We start from the raw sequence: 25,537 nt of genomic DNA on the forward strand, positions 1-25,537 counted from the left end.
ATTATATGGTAGCTCTACGTATAATGTTATAAGAAGCTGTCAAATTGTTTTTCAGATTAGCTACATCATTTTACATATTCACTAATCATGTATGAGAGATGCATTGACCCTGCATCCTTGTCAGTATCTTATGTTTAAACATTTAATTTTTTTTCTTAAATTGACTTCATCTCTTTGCAGAATGTTTGAAGGGAAGGATATGTTCAAGTTAGTACTTTGCATAGGATAAGATGGTTGGATGGCATCACCAACACAATGGACATGAGTTTGAGTAGACTCCGGGAGTTGGTGATGGACAGGGAAGTCTGGCGTGCTGCAGTCTATGGGGTTGCAGAGTTGTACACGACTGAACTGAACTGAACTGTTCCTGACCCAGGGGTCAAACCGGTATCTCCTGCATTAGCAAATGGATTCTTTACTGCTGAGCCACCAGGGAAGCCTTGTTTACACATTTAACACATTTTTAATTTCCAGTCTTTGTTAGGTAGGCCTTCCTGATGATTGTACACTTTTATTACCTATTTGTTAGTTAAATTATTTCACATTTGAATGTATAACTCCTGACTATTTGTTATACATGGTATGAGATGTGGATTCTCATATTTATTATTTCCCATATAGATATCAAATATGCCACTATCATTAATCTAATTTGAATTTTTTTTCATTTCATGCAATTAATTGGAATGCATCATTTCTTCTTTTTCCAGTGGGTTCTCTGTTCTGTCCCAGTAATCCATTTACAACCTTCTTTTGTATCAGTGTATTTTTGAAAGAAGAGTGTACCTTATTTTATGTTTTAATATCTAATAGAACAAGACCATTTATCAAATATAACTCACAATTAACTTATTTTCTTGATGTTTTCTGAATTTGTCTTATTCAGTTGAAACAATATTTTTAAATATTAAGTAAAACATTATTAAATTGTATATTACATTTGAACAGTTTATATTTAATCATATTAACCCTTTCATCTAATGTGTCAAATACCAAGTGAATCAATTTAGTTACATATTTTTCTGTTTTTTTTAGCTTTTTTAATGTAAACATTTACTTAAATTTATTCTTAAGAATGTTAGTGAGTGAAAGTCACTCAGTTGTATCCAACTCTTTGCAACCCCATGGACTATACAGTCCATGGAATTCTCCAAGCCAGAATAATGGAGAGTGTAGCCTTTCCCTTCTCCAGGGGATCTTCCCAAATGAGGGGTTGAACCCAGGTGTCCCTCGTTGCAGGTGGATTTGTTACCAGCTGAGCCACAGTGAAGCCCAAGACTACTGGAGTGGATAGCCTATCCCTTCTCAAGTGGATATTCCTGACCAGGAATCGAACTGGGGTCTCTTGCATTGCAGGTGAATTCTTTACCAACTGAGCTATGAGGGAAGCCCACTTAAGAATATTAATAGTAATACTCATGTAATAATTTCCCCATTTATTTTTGGGCATGTATAGCTATATTAAGAAAATATTAATATTTATACTTTTGAATTGGCTTAGTTGCTCAAATTTAATTTTTGTAGATATGACTCATTGGAAAAGACCCTGATACTGGGAAAGATTGAGGGCAGGAGAAGAAGGTGGGGGGTTGAGATGGTTGGATGGCATCATCAACTCAATGGACATGAGTTTGAGCAAACTCTGGATGATAGTGAAGGACAGGAACCCCTGGGGTGCTGTAGTCCATGGGGTTGCAAACAGTCAGACGTGACTTAGCCACTGAACGACAACAACAGCAACAACAACATGATGGCTCAGCAGTAAAAAATCTCCCTGAGATTCAGGAGATACAGGTTTGATCCCTGAGTCTGGAAGATCCCCTGGAGAAGGAAACGGCCAACCACTGCAGTATTCTTGCTTGATAAATCCCATGGACAGAGGACCCAGGAGGGCTACAGTCCATGGAGTCACAAGAGTCATACATGATTTAGCGACTAAACAACAACAACATTATATTGTGTAGTGTACACTGTGTGTGTGTGTGTGTATTTATATACAGGGCTTCCCAGGAGGAGCAGTGGTAAAGAATCAACCTGCCAGTGCAGGAGACACAAGAGGTGTGGATTCAGTCCTGGGTCAGGAATGTTCCCTGGAGAAGGAAATGGCAACCCACTCCAGCATTCTTGCCTGGAAAATTCCATGGACAGAGCAGCCTGCTGGGCTACAGTCTTGGGGTCACAGAGCTGGACATGAGTGAGTGGCTGATCACTCATGCATACATATGTATATACATACACACACACATTCTATACATTTATGTATATATGTCCACATATAAAAACATAGCAAATGTTTATCCATTTATTTTTGGATGATTATTTTAGATGGTTTCCTACCTTGGATGTTGTAAATAATGCTGCTATGAACATTGGGAAGTGTGTAACTTTTTGAATTTTTGTATCCGCTGTCTTTGGATATGTACCCAGAAGTGGAATTACTGGATCATATGGTAATTCTCTTTTAATTATTTGAGAAGCCTCCATAGTGGCAGCACCAATTTATGTTCCTACCAGCAGTGTACTAAGGCTCCATTTTCTACACATCCTGGCCGATACTTACTATTTGTTGTCCTTTTTCTGATAGTCATTCTGGCAGGTATGAGATGATATCTCATTGTAGTTTTGGTTTCTGTTTCCCTGATAGTTAAATATGTTGAGCATCTTTTCATGTGCCTGCTGGCCTTCAGTATGTCTTCTTCGGAAAAATGACTATTCATGCACCTACCTACTTTTAATTGGGTTTTTTTTTTTTTTTTTAGTTTTGAATTGAATAAGCTGTCTATATATTTTGGGTATTTGGCACTTCATGGGTCATATCATTTGCATATCTCCCCCCATTCAGTTGGTTGTCTTTTTGTTTGGTTGATGGTTTCCTTCAATGTGCAAATGTTTTTACATTTAATATGATCATATTTATTATATGATTGCTTTTGTTTCCCTTGCTGAGACTTACATCAAAAGTATAGTGCCTATATTTTCCTCCAGGAGTTTTACGGCTTCAAGTCTTATATTTAGGTCTTTGATGTATATTTATCTTGTATTTGGTGTTAGAGAATGTTTTAATGTTGTTCTTTGACATGTAGTTGTGTTTGATGTCATATTTTACATCTTCATATTTATCTCTTAACTGTTTATTGTAGTTATAGTTGATTTAGTCATTTTTCTATTTTCAGTCTTTATGCCAGCTTATTTAAGTAGTTGATCCACAACCCTTACCTTCTCCAGTGAAATTTTTTCCTTCCTATAATTTTTTACTTTTTGTTGTGGCCTTTACTTTCTCACTTTGGGCTTCCCTTGTGTCTCAGCTGGTGAAGAATCCTCCTACAACGCAGGAGACCTGGGTTCAATCCCTTGGTTGGGAAGATACCCTGGAGAAGGGAAAGGCTACCCACTCCAGTATTTTTGGAGAATTCCATGGAATGTATAGGCCAAGGGGTCGCAAAGAGTTGGACACAACTGAGCGACTTTTACTTCACTTTACTTTCTCACTTAAAACCCTTTAACACTTCTTGTGTGGTTGGCTTAATATTGATGCATGCTTTTAATTTTTGCTTGTCTGAGAAGCTTTTTATCTCTCCTTCTCTTGCTGGGTTGGGTGTACTGTATTGTAGGGTTTTACCTCTTTGAGTGTTGTAAATATATCATTCCTCTCTCTTTAGGCATGAAATGTTTGTGCTGAAAGATATCTGAAAGCCTTAGGAGAATTCCCTTCCCACCCCAGCTTTCTATCTTGCTGCCTTTAAAATTCTCTCTTTATCTTTTGGAAGGAATTAGGCTTTGCAGTTGCATGTAGGATATTAGAGAGTGTTGCAGCTCACTAAGGTTGCCATCACTCCAATATGATTCTTTGTGCTGCTTGCTTAGTTACTCAGTCATGTCTGACACTTGGCAACCCCATGGACTGTAGATTCTTGCCAGGATTCTTTGTCCATGGAATTTTTCAGGCAAGAATACTGGAATGGGTTGCCATTTCTTCCTCCAAGTGATCTTCCTGACTCAGGGATCGAACCTGAGTCTCTGGAGTCTCCTGCATTGGCAGGCAGATTCTTTGTCACTTTACTGCCTGGAAAGCTCATCTGTGGGTTATTCTGATGACTCAAGACTATAGAGAGTCTTCTTGCAATGCAGGAGAGCCAAGTTTGATCTCTGGGTTTGGAACACCCCTTGGAGAAGGGAATGGCTACCTACTCCAGTATTCTTGGAGAATTCCATGGACAGAGGAGCCTGGTGGGCTTAAAGTCCATAGGGTCCCAAACATTTGGGAGCTAACTCTTTCTTTACATTTTTTCTTTGTCTTTTGCCATTTTGATTTTGATATGTGTTAGTATGGATTTTGGTACATCTTTGGGTATATCTTATTGGGGACTCTCTGTGATTCCTATATCTGAATATGTTTCCTTCTTCAGTTTGGGATGCTTTCAGCCATAATTTCATAAAATACATTTTTTTACCCTTTTCTCTCTCTGTGCTCCTTGCAAGACCCCTATAATATAATGTTAATATGTTTAACATTACCCCAGAGGTCCTGAAACTATCCTTTTTTAAAATGTTTTTCTTTTTCTTCTGATTGGGTGATTTCCGTTATTCTGTCTTCCAAATCATTTATATGTAATTCTGTGCCACCTAAATGCCTGTTAATTCCTCTAGTGTATTTTTCATTTCAGTAATTGTCTTCTTCATTTCTGTCTTTTTTTTTTTTTTAAAGGATTCTGGTTCTTTGTTAAGATTTTCATTGTGTTCATCTGTGCTTTTCCTTAGCTCATTTAACACTGAGCTTTGATCTCTTTATTGGGTAAATTATTTATCTCTGTTTTATTAGGGTATTTCTAAACACTTTTTTTTTTAACTTTCATTTGAAACATATTCATGTCTTTTCATTTTGTTTTACTTTATCTGTCTCTGTGAAATTAGATAAAACAGTCTCAAAGGTGTATACTTGTATGCGAGAATGTCTCTGCAGTTTGTATGTGTATAGTGGCTTTGGTGAGAGCTGGATCTGAAATGAGCATGGGTCTGTCTTCACCGAGGTGTGCTTGCAGCCTTGGTGCCGGTAGGGATGGAATTGAAGGGGCTGTATAGAGGAAGAGCCAAGTCAAACCTCGCCTTCTCCTATCCTCAGTGATTGTCGCTTCTCTATGAAGGCGGATTAAGGGCCCAAGGGGCTAGAGCAAGAACCCTGAGAGTTGGGCTTCTCTTGGGTGTTTTGGCACTTTCTACTTTGATTTGGGGCATGGCCAAGGCCTGAGGGCTTGTGGCTGTCTTCGCTGCTGCTTTCACTTTTTCCCTTGTCTGCATGCCTTGGCTAGAGGCTGGTTGGGTCTAGAAGGGTTGATGCCACACTTCTGAGCTGACTTCAGTCCACCCAAACCTGTGCAGAAAATGTGCTCCTGTGACGATCACCCCCTGGAGCTACTTTCACTCCCACCTGAGTGTGTGCACTGAAGCCTGTGCTTGCAGTGGTTGCCTTGTCCTGATTTGGGCTCCAAGCCAACCCTGTTCACGCCAAGTATGCACATTTTCATTGGCAATTGCAGGCTCTACCTTACTGAAGAATAGTGCCAGAACAAGAGGAACCAGAACTGGAGCCTGGGGGACACACTGGGGCAGATTTGGCCAGCCAACCAGAGCCCCAGGTGGTCTTCACTAGCCATTTCCTTGTAGTGAGTGAGAGCCCCAAGTCTGTTTGACACTGTTCTTGAGTAAAGTCTCAGTTTATTACAGCTCTTCAGTAAGTCCGACTATTTTTAAAACCAGCCTTAGAGGGCTTGTCTTCCCAGTATTTGGTGTTCCAGGGCTGGAGCGCTTAATATGTGGCTGAAACCCTGTGCTCCTCAGGGAGGATCCTCAAGCCTATAATATCTCCCCTTCTCTTCTCTCTACCCCTCTAGGGGTTTGAGTTCCAATCAGATCACTTCTCTCTTCCTACAGGATTCCGTGTGGATCATTCTTTACAGTTTTGATCACAGAGGCGCCGTTTTTCTCGTCCCTAAGCTGATTTCAGCAAGAGTGGCTCTGTGTAGTTGTAACTTTGATGTGTTCATGAAGGAACTTGAAACCAGTGTCCTCCTATTCCACCATCTCCATTTCTCCTTAATTGCAGTAATTATGTGTTCTCTTTTATCTGCAAATGTGTATTTTTGTGATGTATTTCTTATTTTATCCTTTTTATATTTATATGAATTTGCTTAGTTTTTATAAAGAACTTACATTTCTCTTTCTAATAAACTATGTTCTCATTTTACTTATTTTTAATACTTTTTATTTTTTGGACAATTTTTGATTTAAAGAAATATTGTGACTTAGTACAAGAAATTCCATTTAACCTGCATCCATTTTTCCCTGTTATTAACACCCTATACTAATATACTACGTTTGTTACAATTACTGGACCAAGACTCACACATTATCATTAACTAAAATCCATACTTTATTCAGATTCCATTAGTTTTTATCCAATGTTCTTATTTTTTCCTGGATCCCATACAGAATGCCATATTATGTTTGGTCATATGTTTGCCTAACATATGATTCTAGCAGTTTCTCACTTTCTGTGTTTTTGATAATCTTTTTAATTTGATGAGTAATGGTTAGATATTTCATAAAATATCTCTCAATTGAGATTTTTCTGATTTTTTTTTTTATGATTAGACTGAGATTGAAGATATTGGGGAGGGATACCAAAGAGGTTGAAAGGCCATACTCATCATCTTAAATCAAGGATACACATATCCCTATGAATGCTAAGTTTGATCAACTGCTTGAGGTAATATAAATGTAAAGGTACATTTTTTCAAGTTACTCTTTTTTTTTTTTTTTTCTTGCCTTTTTGTATATATACTGCACTTTTTGAAAATAAATATATAGAACACACAATTAAAGGATAGGGGTTATGTTCTACTTCCTTGAGGGTAGAATATATAGATACATTTTTTGAAACTTTTTGGCATAGAAAATTTGCCTAGTCTCTTACTTATTGAATATATTTATTTGGTCTGGTTTATATTCTAATACTGTTTCATTGTATTTCTCAAATTGTCACTAGCCCCTAGCGGTTGTTAAATCCAGCCAGACAAACATCTTTTGGTTTAAGGGTCTCTGAATAATTCTTTACAACTCCTAGCAAAAGCCCTCTGGGCTATTGGCTTCATCGTCTGTGATTGATGATCCATCTCTCAGTGTCACCCTCCTTTTTTGGTGAAAGCTAGCATGTATGTAGAAGTGAGTATATGTATCAATCTGGTTTTTTTGCTTAAAGTTTAGATCATCTGGTAGAATTCTTTCACTTTTCACTCTCTGTCCCTTTAGTCCAAACTCACGCTATTTCTGCTAGTATAATATTTTCATGAACCTTGCAGGTCTTCTTTGTAACTCCATGGAACATGAATCTTCCCCACTGACCTTTTCTGGGTATTCCTATCTGTATCCTTGGATTCTTCAGAGATAACTGAGAGACTTTATACTGCCTAATCTCTTCAAAGAACCTTCTGTGTGATTGGATACTCTAATCTTTTAATTGTTCTGCAACACCAGCAAAGGTTTGTCCAGGAACACTCTTAGCACACTGGCCTGAAAGTGACTCTCCTAATTATAGCATTTTTTGCAATCTGGACAAACTGAGAATTTTCCAAATGATCAATTCTGGCTCTTTTTTAAAAATTTAAAAGTTCTTCCTTCAAAATAATTCTTTTTTCTTACATTTTGTTACAAGGAATAAAAAGAATCTAGGCCTTCCTTCAGAACTTTGCTTGGAAATCTCAGTTAAATAGTACAGTTCAGTTTTAACAAGTTATAAATTCAGGGTACACTTCAACTGAGCTTTCTGCCACTATATAAAATGTTACCTTCCTTCCAGTTTTCAATAACATATTTTCATGTCAGCCCTCCCTGGGAGTATCTTTTTCATCTATATTTCTAGTAACAGCTTATTAAGAACATTTTAGGTATTTTCTGAGATCATATGTTTTATCTAACATGTTCCTCACACCCTTCTAAGCCTCCACTAACAAAGTCTTTAATATCTACATTACTAATAATAGTCTGTTGAAGGCAGTCTGGGCTTTGTCAGTCATACTCCTCAGATGCCTTTTATCCTCTCATTATAAAATTCTAAATAAACTTTCAAGCCCACATCTTTACATATTAAGCAGCCCCATCTTGGTACTAAACTCTGGTTTAGTTTGCTACTGGTGTGGAAAACTACTGCATATATGGTGGCTTAAAGCTCTTTAAATCTGTTTGAATTCACGATCAGAATACTGAAATGAAATCACTTGGCAAAGTGATGGTATCAGCAGGACAGCATTTCATTCTGGAGGCTCTAAAGGAAAATCTGTTTTAATGCTTTTTCCAAATTCTGGAGACACCTGTATTCTTGACTCATGGTGCCTTTCTGTCTTCAGATACAACAATGGCTAGTCCAGTCTTTCTTATGTCATATCCCTCTGACACAGACTTTGACTCATCCATCTCCCTCTTCAACATTTTTAGGGCCTCTTTAATTTAGTTGGGTCAACTTGAATAATCCAGGAAAATTTCCCTATTTTATTATTTGTTGATTAAAATACTGAATTCCATTTGCAGTTATAATTCCTTCTTGCTACATAACCTGGCATACTGGTAGATTCCAATGATTAGGACATAAAAAAAAATATTTGAAAGACTATTATTCTTCTTATCACATATTGTGTTCTTTTACAATTCAAATTTCAAATGTTCATTGGTGATATATAGAAAAATAATTGAATTTTATATATCAATATTGTATTCTACAACTTTATTATACTTGGTTATTGGTTACAAGAGGTTTTCTGTTTGATTCTTTGGGATATTCTACATGAATGGTTATGTCATCTACAAAGACAACTTAATTTTTTTCTTCCTAGTCTGTACTTTTTATTTCCTTTTCATTCCTTATTACACTGCCTAGAACTTCAGATACAATGCTGAATAGGAATTTTGAGACAGGAGATCTTTATCTTGTTCCTGATATTGGTGGGGTGGGAAGAATCCAGTTTCTTACATTAAATATAATGTAGGTACAGGTTGTTATGTGAGGCAGTTCCCCAGTATCCTTAGTGTACTGTCACTTTTAGTCATAAATGATGTTTGGTTTTGTTACATGCTTTTTCTGTATCACTTGATATGATTGTATGATTTTCGATCTTTTCTGTAGATGTGAAGGATTAAAGTAATTGATTTTGAAATGTTGAGCCAATCTTGCTTAGCTCAAAAGAGCCCACTTAATATCCTACATAGCTCTTTTTATTCTTTCTAAAATTTAACTTACTAATTTCTTATTGAGGGCATGTACACCTATTTTCATGAGAAATATTGTTGTTGATTTGCTTTACTACACCTTCTTTTTTGTATTTTTAGTATTGGAGTAATGCTAATAGGATATTAATATAATTCTGACTTACAGAATGAATAAAAATTATGGGTGGAACTTCAACCATAATCACATGAGCCAATTCTTGTAATTAATGTTTTCTTATCTATTTATCTATATCCTATTGATTTTGTTTCTCTGGAGAACTCTAATAATATACAGGACATACCTAGGTGTGGATTTGTTAATATTTGTCTTATATTTTATTATCTTAGCTTCCTGGACATATGACTTTGTGTTATCATTGATTTTTCAAAAGTTTTGGCCATTATCACTTCAAACGTATTTCTACTCTAGTCTCTCTTATTCTCCTTTTTGCATTCCAGTTATTCATCTATTAGCCTTTTGAAGTTACTCCGCAGTCCATGGATGGTCTAATGACCTCTTTTTATTTTTTTTTTCTTTGTATTTCAGTTTGGGGTGTTTCTATTGACCAATATTATCCTCAATGATGTTTTCCTCTGGTGAGTTTAGTCTATTAATGAGCCTGGTTCATTTCTGTTTTTGGTTTTAGATTTTTAGCATTTTCATTTGGCTTTTTTTTTTTAGTTTCCATCTCTCTACTTATTCTTGTCTGTTGTCTATGTTTTCTGTTACAATCTTTAATATATTTACCATACTTCCTATATATTCCTTTCCTGATAATTCTAAAACCTTTGTCACATATGATCTGTTCCAGATTCTTTGTCTATTCAAGGCAGTATTATTTTTTGCTTTTAACATTTTTAGTTGAAAGGCAAACATGATTATTAGTTAATATATAGAAACCTAGATAAACAGACCTTTACTATGAGGCTTTATTCTGATATGGCTAAGATTGTGCTATGTCACATTTTTTATAGCTGTAGATGCTAAGGGTTTCAAATTAGTCTGATGGCTAGTGTTTTATCTCCCCTGAATCTTTGGACTTCCTTAAGACCTCCTCTCAGTCTGTGTGTGTGTGTGTGTGTGTGTGTGTTTTGCATCTTAAATACTTTTTCAATTAATCAAACATTATTTTAATTGAGTTTTATTTGGCTTGTGGTAATATGTGATAAAGGGTAGGCTTTCTTCAGCTTTCTAAATTTCTGACTTTCAGTGAGCCAATGTTCCTGGGCTGTAATAGTCACAAGTATTGACTATCTCCAACCCCTCCTCTTAGGCTAAATATGAGAGCTAGAGAAACTGAGGTTGGACAACTTCCCTTACCTCATGTCAAATAAACCTTTCTTGTAGAGAATCTTCTGGGTATATTTCACAATGATTATGCTTTCTCTCCTTGTGCCAGAGCTTGCAGGGGATCTTTCTTAGCTGTTTATGTTGAATTTTTGGCAAATCTGGTTATATAGACATAGATATTTACCTGACATACATACATACGCATACATCACTGAAAGCCAAAGAGCAGATTGACATGGCTGAAGCTCATACCGTTAAACCATCCCATACTCAGCTTCCAGCAACTTACAGACGGTCCCCTTTGTGTTCCTACCAGTTTACTGCTCTAGCACCTTCTACTCCAGGTAAGGAGATCTTGAGTATACCTATTGTATTCGCCTGTCTTTTCAGATTTGAGGGTAGTGGTTTTCCTGCAAACTCAGTTTTGTGATGAGTCCAAGAAAAGTCTGTAACTTGTTTGTTTCACTGTTTATTTGCTGTAAAAATGGACTACAAACTCCAAACTCATTATGTGTTAGGGACACTGATTTATTAATATTAGTATTTTATTCTAATGCCACTCTGTTAGTAGAATTCTTTGGGATTATGTTAAAATTTAAACTTATGAATTTCAACTAGCACCAGTTTTATCTAGGTTTCAAAAAAGGTAAAGCTTAAGAAGTAACAGCATTTGTTGTATCAGAATAAATGATATATTATGATTCCACGAAACAACTTTTGCCCTCCAGTTTCTTCTTGATCACAGGTTGATCTGAATGTGAGTTACTGCCTCCACTCAGGGGAATCTTTAACTTAGGGAGTTATTTAAGCATATATACCTCTTCACACAGTTCCTTCAGATACATGTAACTTTCTGTCACGGGATTCACTCAGCTCTCTCAGAGGTGTTATTAGCCTCCATCCTCTGAAACACCTCTATCTTATCAATATAAGATATCCTTTACTCAATAATGGTTTGGTATATAGTTTCAAATATATTTTCATGTGTCATGTATCTGGTATAGGGAAATCCCCAAAATATTTTGGAATTAATATTGAAAGGGGCTTTGACTAAGTATCAAATCTGAAGACATTTCTGAAGCTAGGAAAGGGCAGAAAACCAGCTCTTTACCATGTCCTTCCACATTAGTTTATATTCCAAACTTTTTCTTCTGAGAATGTTATTGACTGCATTGAAGGTACAAGCAATGGAATAGCATCCTCAGTCTACTGAGAGGAAAATACTTCAATCCAAGAATCCCACTTCAGTTGAAGTTTTAAATCTATTAATATTTTTACTTTTTAAACTAAGATATTACTTGCTTTCAATTTTTGGTCAGTAATTAGGGAATCTACTATAAATATATTGTACTTTATTTTATCTACTGTATCATAAATATTAAAACCCAAATTTTCAGTTACTAAAGTTAATTTGTGTTCTTAATTTCCCTCTTTTGCTTTTGTAAAATTCGGTTTTCATGTCTTGTCACCTATTTGTTTTCTTTAATTGGAAACAGATTTTTATCCTCTGGTAGAAAGTTTGTCACTTTTGAGTGGCTTGGTTTTTGTTTTTGATTTTTTTTTTCCAGTTCTTTGTATTTCATTATATTATTCTAGTTTCCTAACAATTGCTGAGAGAGGGAATGTTCTACTTTTCCTCAGAATCTAGAACAAAGAATGCAGGCAGACAGTCCCCTGCTGAGAAACTGTAAGAAGTCTTCCTAATTTAAGATACTTTTGTATTACCCACCTTACAAAGCAGGAAAGATAGCACAACTTTTCTGCCCTGTCACAGGAGGTGACAGCTAATTGGACTTGGAAAATTTGGGGACGGTTCACAGAACTTATTATTGGTTTAGATGTTGTGGTTGTTCAGTCACTAAGTCATGTCTGACTCTTTTGTCACCCTATGGACTGTAGCCCACCAGGCTCCTCTGACCGTGGGATTTCTCAGACAAGAATACTGGAGTGGATTGCCATGCCTTTCTCTAGGGAATCTTCCCAGCCCAGGGATTGAACCTGTGTCTCCTGCATTGGCAGGGAAGTTCTTTACCATTGAGCCTCCAGGGCTATAAATAGTGGAATCAATGATGATTTAACTGATGACAATTCTCTCTTACAGCAGCAACCAAGTAACTTGCATAACTTTCTGTTACCAAGCCAAATTGGGTATGCCTGCCCTCATTCAGTAAAGCCTAGCCACTGACACTGGGTTGTGGTATAGGAAAGTGCAGTGTTTATTGTAGGCACTGTAGAAGAAATCTAGACACCTCATGCTCTACAAAACCCAAACTTTTCCATGAGTTTCAAGGAAGCATTTTTAAAGGCAAGGTGAGAGAAGGGAGTCAGAGGATATGTGATCAACTCGTGTACAGTTTTCTCAGTGGTTGATGGTGAGGTAACAGGGTGGCGTTACAGGATTTAACATTATGGTCTTCAGAGTATATCAGATACTGTTACCTATGTACTTCAGTGAGGAACTGAAGATTCTGTGACTGATACGTAGCTGATTTACTGTTTAAATTGTTACTAGTTCCCATGGCCCCATCACTCCTTTTGTCACTACGTGTTAACATCCTTTCAGTTGTTAATTCTTGAGCCAGGCTTCTGTGACTTGGGGAAGGCCTGGAAGACTACAACTTTTCTATAAATAAGAGGCAGGCAGAAGATACAGGGAGAGGGTGTCTGTCACAGGAAAAAACCCATAGGGTCCTGCTTGGTGACATTTCTAATTTCATCTTCATAGTGTAGTTATATCAAACATTTTTATTATATCAGTATTCTGCTTTTATGTTATTTTACTTGTGAAAATGTTTTCCCACAGATGAGCCATGAAGAATGGCATGTCATTTCATAGAAAATATTTTTTCTCCCCTGGAATGATAAATTTCTTAGTTTTGTTCATGTTTTAATGTAGTAAACACATTCTATAGGTAATAAAACTTTATCGTATGGTAAAGTTCCTCAAATAACATTTGTTATTGTTCTTTAGTTGCTAAGTTGTATCTGACTCCTTTGCAACCTATGAATTGTAGCCCACCAGACTCCTCTGTTGATGGGATTTATCTGTTCAATATTTCCCAGAAATATTGGAGTAGGTTGCATTTCCTTCTCTTGGTTAACGTCTCCACTCAGGGATTGAACCCATCTCTCTTGCATTGGCAGGGAGATTCCTTACTAATGAGTCACCAAGAAAGACCACAAATAACATACTAATTCCATTTTTCTCTCCCCAACATCCTTCAGCACACCATTGTCAGCATACTTTTCAGTCTGGACTAAGTGTTTTCTAAGTCTGCACTATATGATTTTAAATGATTGGGGAATTTTTTCTTTCATTTGTAGATGTTTTTCTTCCCCCTCTTGTGTTGGATCTATTTTCCAAAAAGCCATGTCTTCCTAAATTTTTATGTCCTCTTGAGTCACTTAGTCGTTCCCTATTTTGTTGAAAAAAATATTTTGTGGTTGTGTGAGTAAAAATGTGCAAGAAGTAAGTTTTTGTGATCTTTGAGATCTTGTGGAATGAAAATGTATTTTAATTATATATCTGATCTTTTTAGTTTTTTCCTCTTAGTTCCTTCTAATTGTTTTAGTATAAACTTTATTTGCTTGGAGTATTTATGAATTACACATTAGTAAGCTGTTTGGTAGCTCAGCTGGTGAATCTGCCTGCAATGTAGGAGACCCCAGTTTGATTCCTAGGTCAGGAAGTTCCCCTGGAGAAATGATTGGTTACCTACTCCGGTATTCTTAGGCTTTCCTGGTGGCTCAGATGGTAAAAGAATCCACCTGCAATGTGGGAGACCTGGGTTTGATCCCTGGGTTGGGAAAATCCCCTGGAGGAGGGCATGGCAACCCACTTCAGTATTCTTGCCTGGAGAATCCCGATGGACAGAGGAGCCTGGTGGGCTACAGTCCAGGGGGTGGCAAAGAGTCAGACACGTATAAGCAACTAAGCAAATCTTACAAATAAAGCGACTAAGCACATCTTAAGAAATAAATAAGCACATCCTACATCCTAAGCTATTTGGAATCTCTCTGGACATTCATAGTTCTTACTATATAAAAGAACTAAACAGATATTTCTCCAAAGAAGACACACATATGGATAACAAACACATGAAAATATCCTCAACATCACTCATTATTAGAGAAATGCAAATCAAAACCACAATGAGATACTATCTCATGCTGGTTAGAATGGCTGCTATCAAAAAGGCTACAAACAATGCTGGAGAGGGTGCAGAGAAAAAGGAGTCCTCTTATACTGTTTATGTGCATGCAAACCGGTACAGCCATTACGGAGAACAGTGTGGAGATTCCTTAAAAACTGGAAATAGAACTGCCATCAGACCAGATCAGATCAGATCAGATCAGTTGCTCAGTCGTGTCTGACTCTTTGTGACCCCATGAATCACAGCACGCCAGGCCTCCCTGTCCATCACCAACTCCTGGAGTTCACTGAGACTCACGTCCATCGAGTCAGTGATGCCATCCAGCCATCTCATCCTCTGTTGTGCCCTTCTCCTCCTGCCCCCAATCCCTCCCAGCATCAGAGTCTTTTCCAATGAGTCAACTCTTTGCATGAAGGGCCAAAGTACTGGAGTTTCAGCTTTAGCACGATTCCTTCCAAAGAAATCCCAGGGCTGATCTCCTTCAGAATGGACTGGTTGGATCTCCTTGCAGTCCAAGGGACTCTCAAGAGTCTTCTCCACCACCACAGTTCAAAGCATTAATTCTTCGGCACTCTGCCTTCTTCACGGTCCAACTTTCACATCCATACATGACCACAGGAAAAACCATAGCCTTGACTAGATGGACCTTTGTCGGCAAAGTAATGTCTCTGCTTTTGAATAAGCTATCTAGGTTGGTCATAACGTTCCTTCCAAGGAGTAAGCGTCTTTTAATTTCATGGCTGCAGTCACCATCTGTAGTGATTTTGGAGCCCAGAAAAATAAAGTCTGACACTGTTTCCACTGTTTCCCCATCTATTTCCCATGAAGTGATGGGACCAGATGCCATGATCTTCATTTTCTGAATGTTGAGCTTTAAGCCAACTTTTTCACTCTCCACTTTCACTTTCATCAAGAGGCTTTTGAGTTCCTCTTCACTTTCTGCCATAAGGGTGGTGTCATCTGCATATCTGAGGTTATTGATATTTCTCCTGGCAGTCTTGATTCCAGCTTGTGTTTCTTCCAGTCCAGCATTTCTCATGATGTACTCTGCATAGAAGTTAAATAAACAGGGTGACAATATACAGCCTTGACGTACTCCTTTTCCTATTTGGAACCAGTCTATTGTTCCATGTCCATTTCTAACTGTTGCTTCCTGACATGCATGCAAATTTCTCAAGAGGCAGATCAGGTGGTCTGGTATTCCCATCTCTTTCAGAATTTTCCACAGTTTATTGTGATCCACACAGTCAAAGGCTTTGGCATAGTCAATAAAGCAGAAATAGATGTTTTTCTGGAACACTCTTGCTTTTTCCATGATCCAGCAGATGTTGGCAATTTGATCTCTGGTTCCTCTGCCTTTTCTAAAACCAGCTTGAACATCAGGGAGTTCATGGTTCACATATTGTTAAAGCCTGGCTTGGAGAATTTTGAGCATTACTTTACTAGCGTGTGAGATGAGTGCAATTGTGTGGTAGTTTGAGCATTCTTTGGCATTGCCTTTCTTTGGGATTGAAATGAAAACTGACCTTTTCCAGTCCTGTGGCCACTGCTGAGTTTTCCACATTTGCTGGCATATTGAGTGCAGCACTTTCACAGCACCATCTTTTAGGATTTGGAATAGCTCAACTGGAATTCCGTCACCTCCACTAGCTTTGTTCATAGTGATGCTTTCTAAGGCCCACTTGACTTCACATTCCAGGATGTCTGGCTCTAGGTCAGTGATCACACCATTGTGATTATCTGGGTGTGAAGATCTTTTTTGTACAGTTCTTCTGTGTATTCTTTCCATCTCTTCTTAATATCTTCTGCTTCTGTTAGGTCCATACCATTGTCTGTCCTTTATCCAGCCCATCTTTACATGAAATGTTCCTTTGGTATCTCTGATTTTCTTGAAGAGATCCCTAGTCTTTCCCATTCTGTTGTTTTCCTCTATTTCTTTGCATTGTTCACTGAAGAAGGCTTTCTTATCTCTTCTTGCTATTCTTTGGAACTCTGCATTCAGATGTTTATATCTTTCCTTTTCTCCTTTGCTTTTCACTTCTCTTTTCACAGCTATTTGTAAGGCCTCCCCAGACAGCCATTTTGCTTTTTTGCATTTCTTTTCTATGGGAATGGTCTTGATCCCTGTCTCCTGTACAATGTCTTGAACCTCACTCCATAGTTCATCAGGCACTCTATCTATCAGATCTAGGCCCTTAAATCTGTTTCTCACTTGCATTGTATAATCATAAGGGATTTGATTTAGGTCATACCTCAATGGTTTAGTGGTTTTCCCTACTTTCTTCAATTTTAGTCTGAATTTGGCAATAAGCAGTTCGTGGTCTGAGCCACAATCAGCTCCTGGTCTTGTTTTTGCTGACTGTATAGAGCTTCTCCATCTTTGGCTGCAAAGAATATAATCAATCTGATTTCAGTGTTGACCATCTGGTGATGTCCATGTATAGAGTCTTCTCTTGTGTTGTTGGAAGAAGGTGTTTGTTATGACCAGTGCATTTTCTTGGCAAAACTCTATTAGTCTTTGCTCTGCTTCATTCCATATTCCAAGGCCAAATTTGTCTGTTACTCCAGGTGTTTCTTGACTTCCTACTTTTGTATTCCAGTTCCCTATAAGGAAAAGGACATCTTTTTTGGGTGTTATTTCTAGAAGGTCTTGTAGGACTTCATAGAACCGTTCAACTTCAGCCTCTTCAGCGTTACTGGTTGGGGCATAGACTTGGATTACTCTGATACTGAATGGTTTGCCTTGGAAACGAACAGAGATCATTCTGTCGTTTTTGAGATTGCATCCAGGTACTGCATTTCGGACTCTTCTGTTGACCATGGTGGCCACTCCATTTCTTCTGAGGGATTCCTGCCCGCAGTAGTAGATATAATGGTCATCTGAATTAAATTCACCCATTCCAGTCCATTTCAGTTTGCTGATTCCTAGAATGTTGAGATTCACTCTTGCCATCTCTTGTTTGACCACTTCCAATTTGCCTTGATTCATGGACCTGACGTTCCGGGTTCCTCTGCAATATTGCTCTTTACAGCATCGAACCTTGCTTCTATCACCAGTCACATCCACAGCTGGGTATTGTTTTTGCTTTGGCTCCATCCCTTCATTCTTTTTGAAGTTTTCTCCGCTGACCTCCAGTAGCATATTGGGTACCTACTGACCCGGGGAGTTTCCAGCAATCCCACTGCTGGGCATACACACGGAGGAAACCAGAATTGAAAGAGACACTTGTACCCCAATGTTCATCACAGCACTGTTTATAATAGCCAGGACATGGAAGCAACCTCGATGTCCATCAACAGACAAATGGATAAGAAAGCTGTGGTAAATATACACAATGGAATATTACTCAGCTATTAAAAAGAATGCATTTGAATCAGTTCTAATGGGGTGGATGAAACTGGAGCCTATTATACAGAGCAAAGTAATTCAGAAAGAAAAACTCCAATACAGTATATTAATGCATATGTATGGAATTTAGAAAGATGGTAATGATGACCCTATATGCGAGACAGCGAAAGAGACACAGGTATAAAAAACAGAATTTTGGACTCTGTGGGAGAAGGCCAGGGTTGCATGATTTGAGAGAATAGCATTGAAACATGTATATTATCATACGTGAAATAAATCACCAGTCCAGGTTTGATGCATGAGACAGGTTGCTCAGGGATGGTGCACTGGGATGAACCTGAGGGATGAGATGGTAAGGGAGGTGGGAGGGAGGTTCAGGATGGGGAACACATGTATACCCATGGCTGATTCATGTGAATGTATGGCAGAAACCACCACAATATTGTAAAGTAATTCACCTCCCAATTAAATAAATAGAAATAAATTTTTAAAAAGTTAAAAAAATAAATACAATGATAGGTCAGGAAATTATGTCTTTCAGTTGGATAATCCACTAAACCTCAGATACAGATTTTCTTTTCTGTTGACTAAATTTGTTTCCTGAGAAAGGAATTATCACTATTCTGTCTTGGTGAATATCAACTTTGATTTTACTATTCTGAGAGAAATTCAGAAGACAAAACTTCGAGGTGTCAAAATCCACTGTGACAATTTTCACCTAACCTATATATTTGTAATAGGTCACCTCATCAGTCTCACCTGAGCCTAGTGTTCACATATGGTATTTTTATTTTTCAGTGTCGAGAGTAAATTATTTACTTACGCCAACAGTTGGGAAGCACAATTGATGAAGGACTGGAAGAGCGCCTCTGGGTATTAACCTTCTCCTTAACCAGATACTTAATTATGCCTTTTTTTTTTTTTTAAGATTTTAATATTGAGACTTAAAAATTACCCAAATCTCAAATTGTCTGTCATTTTCAGGGTTTCATAGAGAACTGTTTATTTCTGTGTAGGCAGTTAATTTTTATTTAAAAAATAAAAATATCTGATATTCTAGGTCAGTGTTTGCCTTCTTTATACTTTCCAAAATTTTACTGACATTTGCAGTGTGCTGCCAACTCCTATCCCATTGTATATTTCTTTTTAAAAAAATTTCTTTGCTTTTGTTTTTAGTTTTAGAGATATAATCAGAAATCTTTTCGTCTAATGGGTCTTAAAATATGTTATCTGCTCTTAGTTTTACTGAGTTGAAGAAAGAATATTTAACAGAGTAAAATAATTTTAAGTATGTCCTTATATTTTATCTTTTATAATTAGAAAAGTTTGGCTTAATACAAGGAAAATGGGGGCTTCCCTGATAGCTCAGTTGGTACAGAATCTGCCTGCATTCAGGAGACCTGGGTTCCATTCCTGGGTCAGGAAGATCCGCTGGAGAAGGGATAGGCTACCCACTCCAATATCCTTGGGCTTCCCTTGTGGCTCAGCTGGTAAACAATCTGCCTATAATTTGGAAGACCTGGATTTGATCCCCAGGTTGAGAAGGTCTGCTGGAGAAGGGAAAGGCCACCTACTCCGGTATTCTGGCCTAGAGAATACCTGGACTGTATAGTCCATGGGGTTGCAAAGTCGGACTTGACTGAGCGACTTTCACTTTCATACAAGGAAAATACAAGCTAAATAAAAAACCAAAATTATATTCATGCCTACCTTGAAGTCTTATCCAGATAAAACTTGAGCCAAGAAAATTTAAGAGAAGTAAAATATATATACGAATCAAAAATAAAATGATACAATCTTTTAAATGAGTTTTGCATCTTGGGGAATGGAGTTTCATTTGGTTATTTTCTTCGTTCTCTTTTTCCATTATGTAGCTCATTACTTTATAGATTAATTCTTTTGGTATGATTTAACATATCTTATTACATTTCTTATTTTATCCTAAGGCTGATAGAATCTCTAAGGCTACACTAGACTTTGAATTTTACAGGTATGTGAACTTTTTAAGATATCTCAGGCATAAATTTATTTTTTATATAATAAAAATATACACAACTACTTTTTTCCATGGTACATACATTTTATTTATAATCTACTCAGTATATCCATACCACTGCTACAAAATAGGAGAAAAAAAAAAGTGTGTATCTATTTCCTTACAGAGGATGCAATGAGAATGACAAATCAAGATGCAGTACAGAAAGCATAATAGAAAACTGTAGGATGTTAATTATCCTCTGCTACTGCTAGGTGATGTTGTTGCACAATAGTCATTTAAAATAAGATTCAATAAGGCATGCTGTAATCTCCTTGGTGGTTAGGCTTTGAGATAGATTTTCTAATAAGTACTTTAAGAGCAAAAAGTTACTGCAAAGAAACAAATAAGCAAAAAGGATGGGGAATCACTTATTATTAACTTGTAAAAAGTATAATCAGAAGATATATTATGATACAAGATGGTAATTATTATTCAGCTATGTTAGGTTGGCATTGTTTAAATTTATTTTACTTTGATGGGAAACAACTTTAACATGTACATACAGATCTAGTTTGGTCTATGTTGTTAATACAATTTTATAACCTAATTAAATAAAATAGCTTAGGAAAAATCAATTGAAAAGAAAAGACTTGAAAATTATCTTTATGGTCTTGTGAAAACAGACCTGATTTCATGTGTAAGTACAAAAGAAGAAAGTAGAGTGAAAGCTGTAATAATATATGAGTGAGACTAAAGGACTGCACATTTGAACCAGAAAGAAAGAAGTCCTTCATATTATGTAAGCAGAGTACTCTGGACAATTAGGTAAATCTTCACAAAACCAAAAAAAAAAAAAAAAATATATATATATATATATATATTTAAGAGTTTTCTCTAAAGTGCTTTTTGTTTTAGTTTTTATTGGTAAAAGTCATACATTATTTGGGCTTTCCTGGTGACTCAAGAATAAAAAATCTGCCTCCCAGTGCAGGACATGCAAGAGACAGGGATTTGATCCCTGGGTGGAGAAGATCCTCTGGAGAACTGAGTGGCTACCTACTCCCATTTTCTTGCCTGGAAAATTTCATGGACACAGGAGCCTGGTGGGCTACAGTCATTGGGGTGGCAGAGTGGGACATGATTAAGTGACTGAGGACACACATCATAGTATTATTAGTGCATTGTATTTTAAGTTAATTTTTCACCTCAGTTCAGTCCAGTCACGTAGTCGTATCCAACTCTTTGCAACCCCATGGAGAAAGTGTGGAAGATAGCATCTGGGTTCCAACTTGGAATAAAAATAATTGACTTTTTATTTAGTAAAAATGAGGAAGTCTATAAGAGGTTTTGAGGGAATGTGCAGAGCTCAGTGTTGGACATGTTAACTGTGGGAGGCCTAATACAAGCATCCAAATGGAAATGTATAGTAAACAATTTAGTAACTTAAGTCTGAAGTTCAGAGGTGATGAGTTGGCTAAGGATATATTATATATAAAAGTTGTCATTTCATAGATAGTTCAGTTTAGTCACTCAGTCGTGTCCAGTTGTTTGCAACCCATGAAGTGCAGCATCCCAGGCCTCCCTGTCCACCACCAACTCCCAGAGTCCACCCAAACACATGTCCATTGAGTCAGTGATGGCATCCAACCATCTTATCCTCTGTCATCCCCTTCTCCTCCTGCCCTCAATCTTTTCCAGCATCAGGGTCTTTTCAAATGAGTCAGGTCTTCACATCAGGTGGCCAAAGTACTGTAGTTCAGCTTCAATGAATACCCATGACTGATCTCCTTTAGGATGGACTGGTTGGATCTCCTTGCAGTCCAAGGGACTCTCAAAAATCTTCTCCAACATCGCAGTTCAAAAGCATCAATTCTTTGGGCTCAGACTTTATAATCCCAACTCTCACATCCATACATGACTACAGGAAAAACCATAGCTTTGACTAGATGCTAAAGTAATGTCTCTGCTTTTTAATATGCTGTCTAGGTTGGTCATAACTTTTCTTCCAAGGAACAAGCGTCTTTTAATTTCACCGCTGCAGTCACCACTGCAGTGATTTTGGCACCCCCAAAAGTCAAGTCTCACTGATTGCATTATTTCCCCATCTATTTGCTGTGAAGTGATGGAAGCAGATGCCATGAGTCTCTTTAGTTCTTCTTTTCTTTCTGCCATAAGGGTGATGTCATTTGCATATCTGAGGTTATTGATATTTCTCCCAGCAATCTTGATTCCAGCTTGTGCTTCCCCCAGCCCAGCATTTCTCATGATGTACTCTGCACATAAGTTAAATAAGCAAGGTGACAATATGCAGCCTTGACATCCTGATTTGGAACCAGTCTGTTGTTCCATGTCCAGTTCTAACTGTTGCTTCCTGACCTGCATACAGATTTCCCAAAAGTCAGGTTGCAGGTCACGTGATCTTGTATTCCCAACTCTTTACGAATTTCCCACAGTTTATTGTGATCCACACAGTCAAAGGCTTTGGATAGTCAATAAAGCAGAAGTAGATGTTTACTTACTAAGTTAATCTTTAGGATGAAACAATAAATTAATATGAGAATTATCATATCTGCAAATATTTTCTACTGTAATTTGTTTAAGTAGCAATATGAAGCTAATAAATTGAGTGCACACAAATCTTTAGCTAAATTTCAGAGTACAACATTTACAAGTTTTTCTTTCTATATAACTGAGGGACACACTTCAGCTGAGCTTTCTGCCACTTTACAACAAGGATCTTCCTTTTACACATCTCTAATAATGTTTTCCTGATATCCATCTGAGCCTTCCCCAACAATCTATTTTAGATCTGTATTTCTACCAAGGTTCTGGTAAAGATGATTTTGTATCAAGACCAGCTGTATTTGGTAAAGGTGTTCACTTCCACATATCTACTCACAATCTATTCAAAGCAATCTCGGCCTTTTCTATCATGATCCCCCCAACTCAGTCTTTGCCCATTGCCTAATCTGAAAGCTTTTTGCCTGTTTCTGTGTACTTGTTACAACACCACACCCCCTGAGCCTTCATCTGTCATTAATTTTCTGCTGTAATGCTGTAACAAATTGCCATAGACTTACTGGCTCAAAACAAGTGAATATATTATCATACACTTCTGGAGCCTGAAAGCCAAAGTTAGTTTTACTGCAGTAAAATCAGGGTGTCGGCAGGGCTGGTCCCGACTGGCGGTTCTAGGAAAGAATTCCTTGGCTTACAATTCCTACCTCCATCTCTAAAGCCAGCAGCATAAAATCTTCTATGACCTCTGATTTTGTATTTTACATCTTCTTTTTCCTTCTGAACTTCCTGACTCTTTTAAGAACCCTCATGATTACATTAAGTCCACCCAGGTAATCCAGTGTAATTTCCATATCTCAGGATCTTTAAATAATTTCCTCAGTGTTGCTATTATTACATAACTAATCACTGCAAATGGTGATTGCAGCCATGAAATTAAAAGACGCTTACTCCTTGGAAGAAAAGTTATGACAACCTAGATAGCATATTCAAAAGCAGAGATATTACTTGCCAACAAAAGTCCGTCTAGTCAAGGCTATGGTTTTTCCTGTGGTCATGTATGCATGGGAGAGTTGAACTGTGAAGAAAGCTAAGCGCTGAAGAATTGATGGTTTTGAACTGTTGTGTTTGAGAAGACTCTTGAGAGTCCCTTGGACTGCAAAGAGATCCAATCAGTCCATCCTAAAGGAGACCAGTCCAGGGTGTTCATTGGAAGGACTGATGTTGAAGCTGAAACTCTAGTACTTTGGCCACCTCATGTGAAGAGTTGACTCAGTGGAAAAGACCCTGATGCTGGGAAGTATTGGGGACAGGAGGAGAAGGGGATGACAGAGGATGAGATGGCTGGATGGCATCACCGACTTGATGCACATGGGTTTGGGTGGACTCTGGGAGTTGGTGATGGACAGGGAGGCCTGGTGTGCTGTGATTCATGGGGTCGCTAAGAGTCGGATACAACTGAGCGAGTGAACTGAACTGAACTGAAACATATTCAGGTTCTGGAGACTACTATGTGGACATACCTCAGAAACTATTATTCAGCCTAACATAGTCAATAATAAGGAAACAGCCAACCCAATGAAAGAATGAGAAAAATATTCAGACATTTCAAATGATGTCAAATAAACACATGGTGAGGTTATTGACATCATTAATCATTAGGGAAATGTAAGCTCAAAGCACTTCGTACCTCTTAGAGTGCTCAACAGCTAACCTAAATGAACCTAAGTGTTGCTGAGGATGAGCAGCTCTGCTTCATTGCTGAAGAGAGGACAAAATAGTACAACTCCAATGGAAAACAGGATGGCACATTCTTAACACTGAATTATTACATACTACATTATTCAAGTTTTTCTACACCTAGAGATTTCCACAATAGAAATGAAGATGTACATCCATAAATGACATGTACACAAATATCCCTAACAGGTTTATTTTCAATAGTCAAAACTGGAAACAAACTCAAATATCAATCAACAAATGAATAGATAGTCGGTTTCTGGAATGTTCACTCAGGGAATACTATCCAGCAGTAATAGAAATGAATTATTGATATATGCAATATATAGACTTTAATTATGCTGACTGAAAAAGGAACAAAAAAGTGCCTAATTCATGATGCCATTTATCTAGAATTCTAGGAATTACAAACTAATTTAGAGTGACAGGAAAGGAAATCAGCTTTTCCCTGTGTACCAAAGTATGCACTTTAGATGTGTTCTGTTTAATGTGTCCCAAATATGCCTCTATAAAGCTCTGAAATACTTAAAATAAAAATGATCTTTGTTTATAGAAAGGTATCACTAAAGGTGAGAAAAGCCACATAATGAAAAGAGATATTTGCAATACATGTTCTATGACAAAATCTTTTAAATATCAAGTAATAATTTAAAAAAATGATTATATACAATGTTGATGAGTATTCCTAGTATGGCTATGTGGGCACTCTGTCTTATGTTGAAGGAGTACAAATTTAATTTGTAAAACTTTACTCCAAAGCAGTTTATTAACATATTTGTATATTTTAAAACATTTGTATATATTTAAAGCATAAAGTATACATATATGTATACTCTTTGATGACAAAAGTATACTGCTAAGGAGACTGGTATTCTGTAATGGTCATCTGGATCATGTCACTGGCTGATTTGGGAAACAGAATTAAATAGATAAAAGCTTTGAAAGGTAAGCTCTTGATACTCTGCTACTAGGTCTTATTAGTACAGTGTGATAGAAATGTTGAGTGCAGATTTTAGCTGATGCAGTTTAAAGGAAAGAGAGAAATCTGATAAATTGATCTCTTTCCCGACAGCTGAATAATACAAAAAAAGAAATCCTGGTATATCAGTATACAAGAGTCACAGTTCTTGGTTTATGTAACAGTATGGGCTCCTGGTTTGGAGGTATTACTAGGTTTTATTTTGTTTTTTTCCCTAACTAGTTGATTCACATTGTTTTTTAAATTTTATTTTCAATTTACTATTGTAATTAAA

The 25,537-nt window shown here is 37.2% G+C and overlaps 1 long non-coding RNA gene across 1 annotated transcript in view; it reads left to right on the forward strand.

Moving 5' to 3' along the window:
• LOC147375931 (uncharacterized) overlaps positions 1-20,674 on the forward strand; it is a 138,461-nt gene extending 117,787 nt beyond the window's left edge. Inside the window, exon 4 of the long non-coding RNA XR_015161629.1 lies at positions 18,848-20,674. This is a non-coding gene — a long non-coding RNA (uncharacterized LOC147375931). The remainder of the gene's footprint in view (positions 1-18,847) is intronic.
• The last annotated feature ends 4,863 nt before the right edge of the window (positions 20,675-25,537 follow it).

The sequence above is a fragment of the Bos grunniens genome, chromosome 3, assembly GCF_055505025.1.
Source record: "Bos grunniens cultivar Pamir isolate PY7600 chromosome 3, Bosgru_T2T1.0, whole genome shotgun sequence".
In the NCBI taxonomy this organism is placed as follows: Eukaryota; Metazoa; Chordata; class Mammalia; order Artiodactyla; family Bovidae; genus Bos; species Bos grunniens.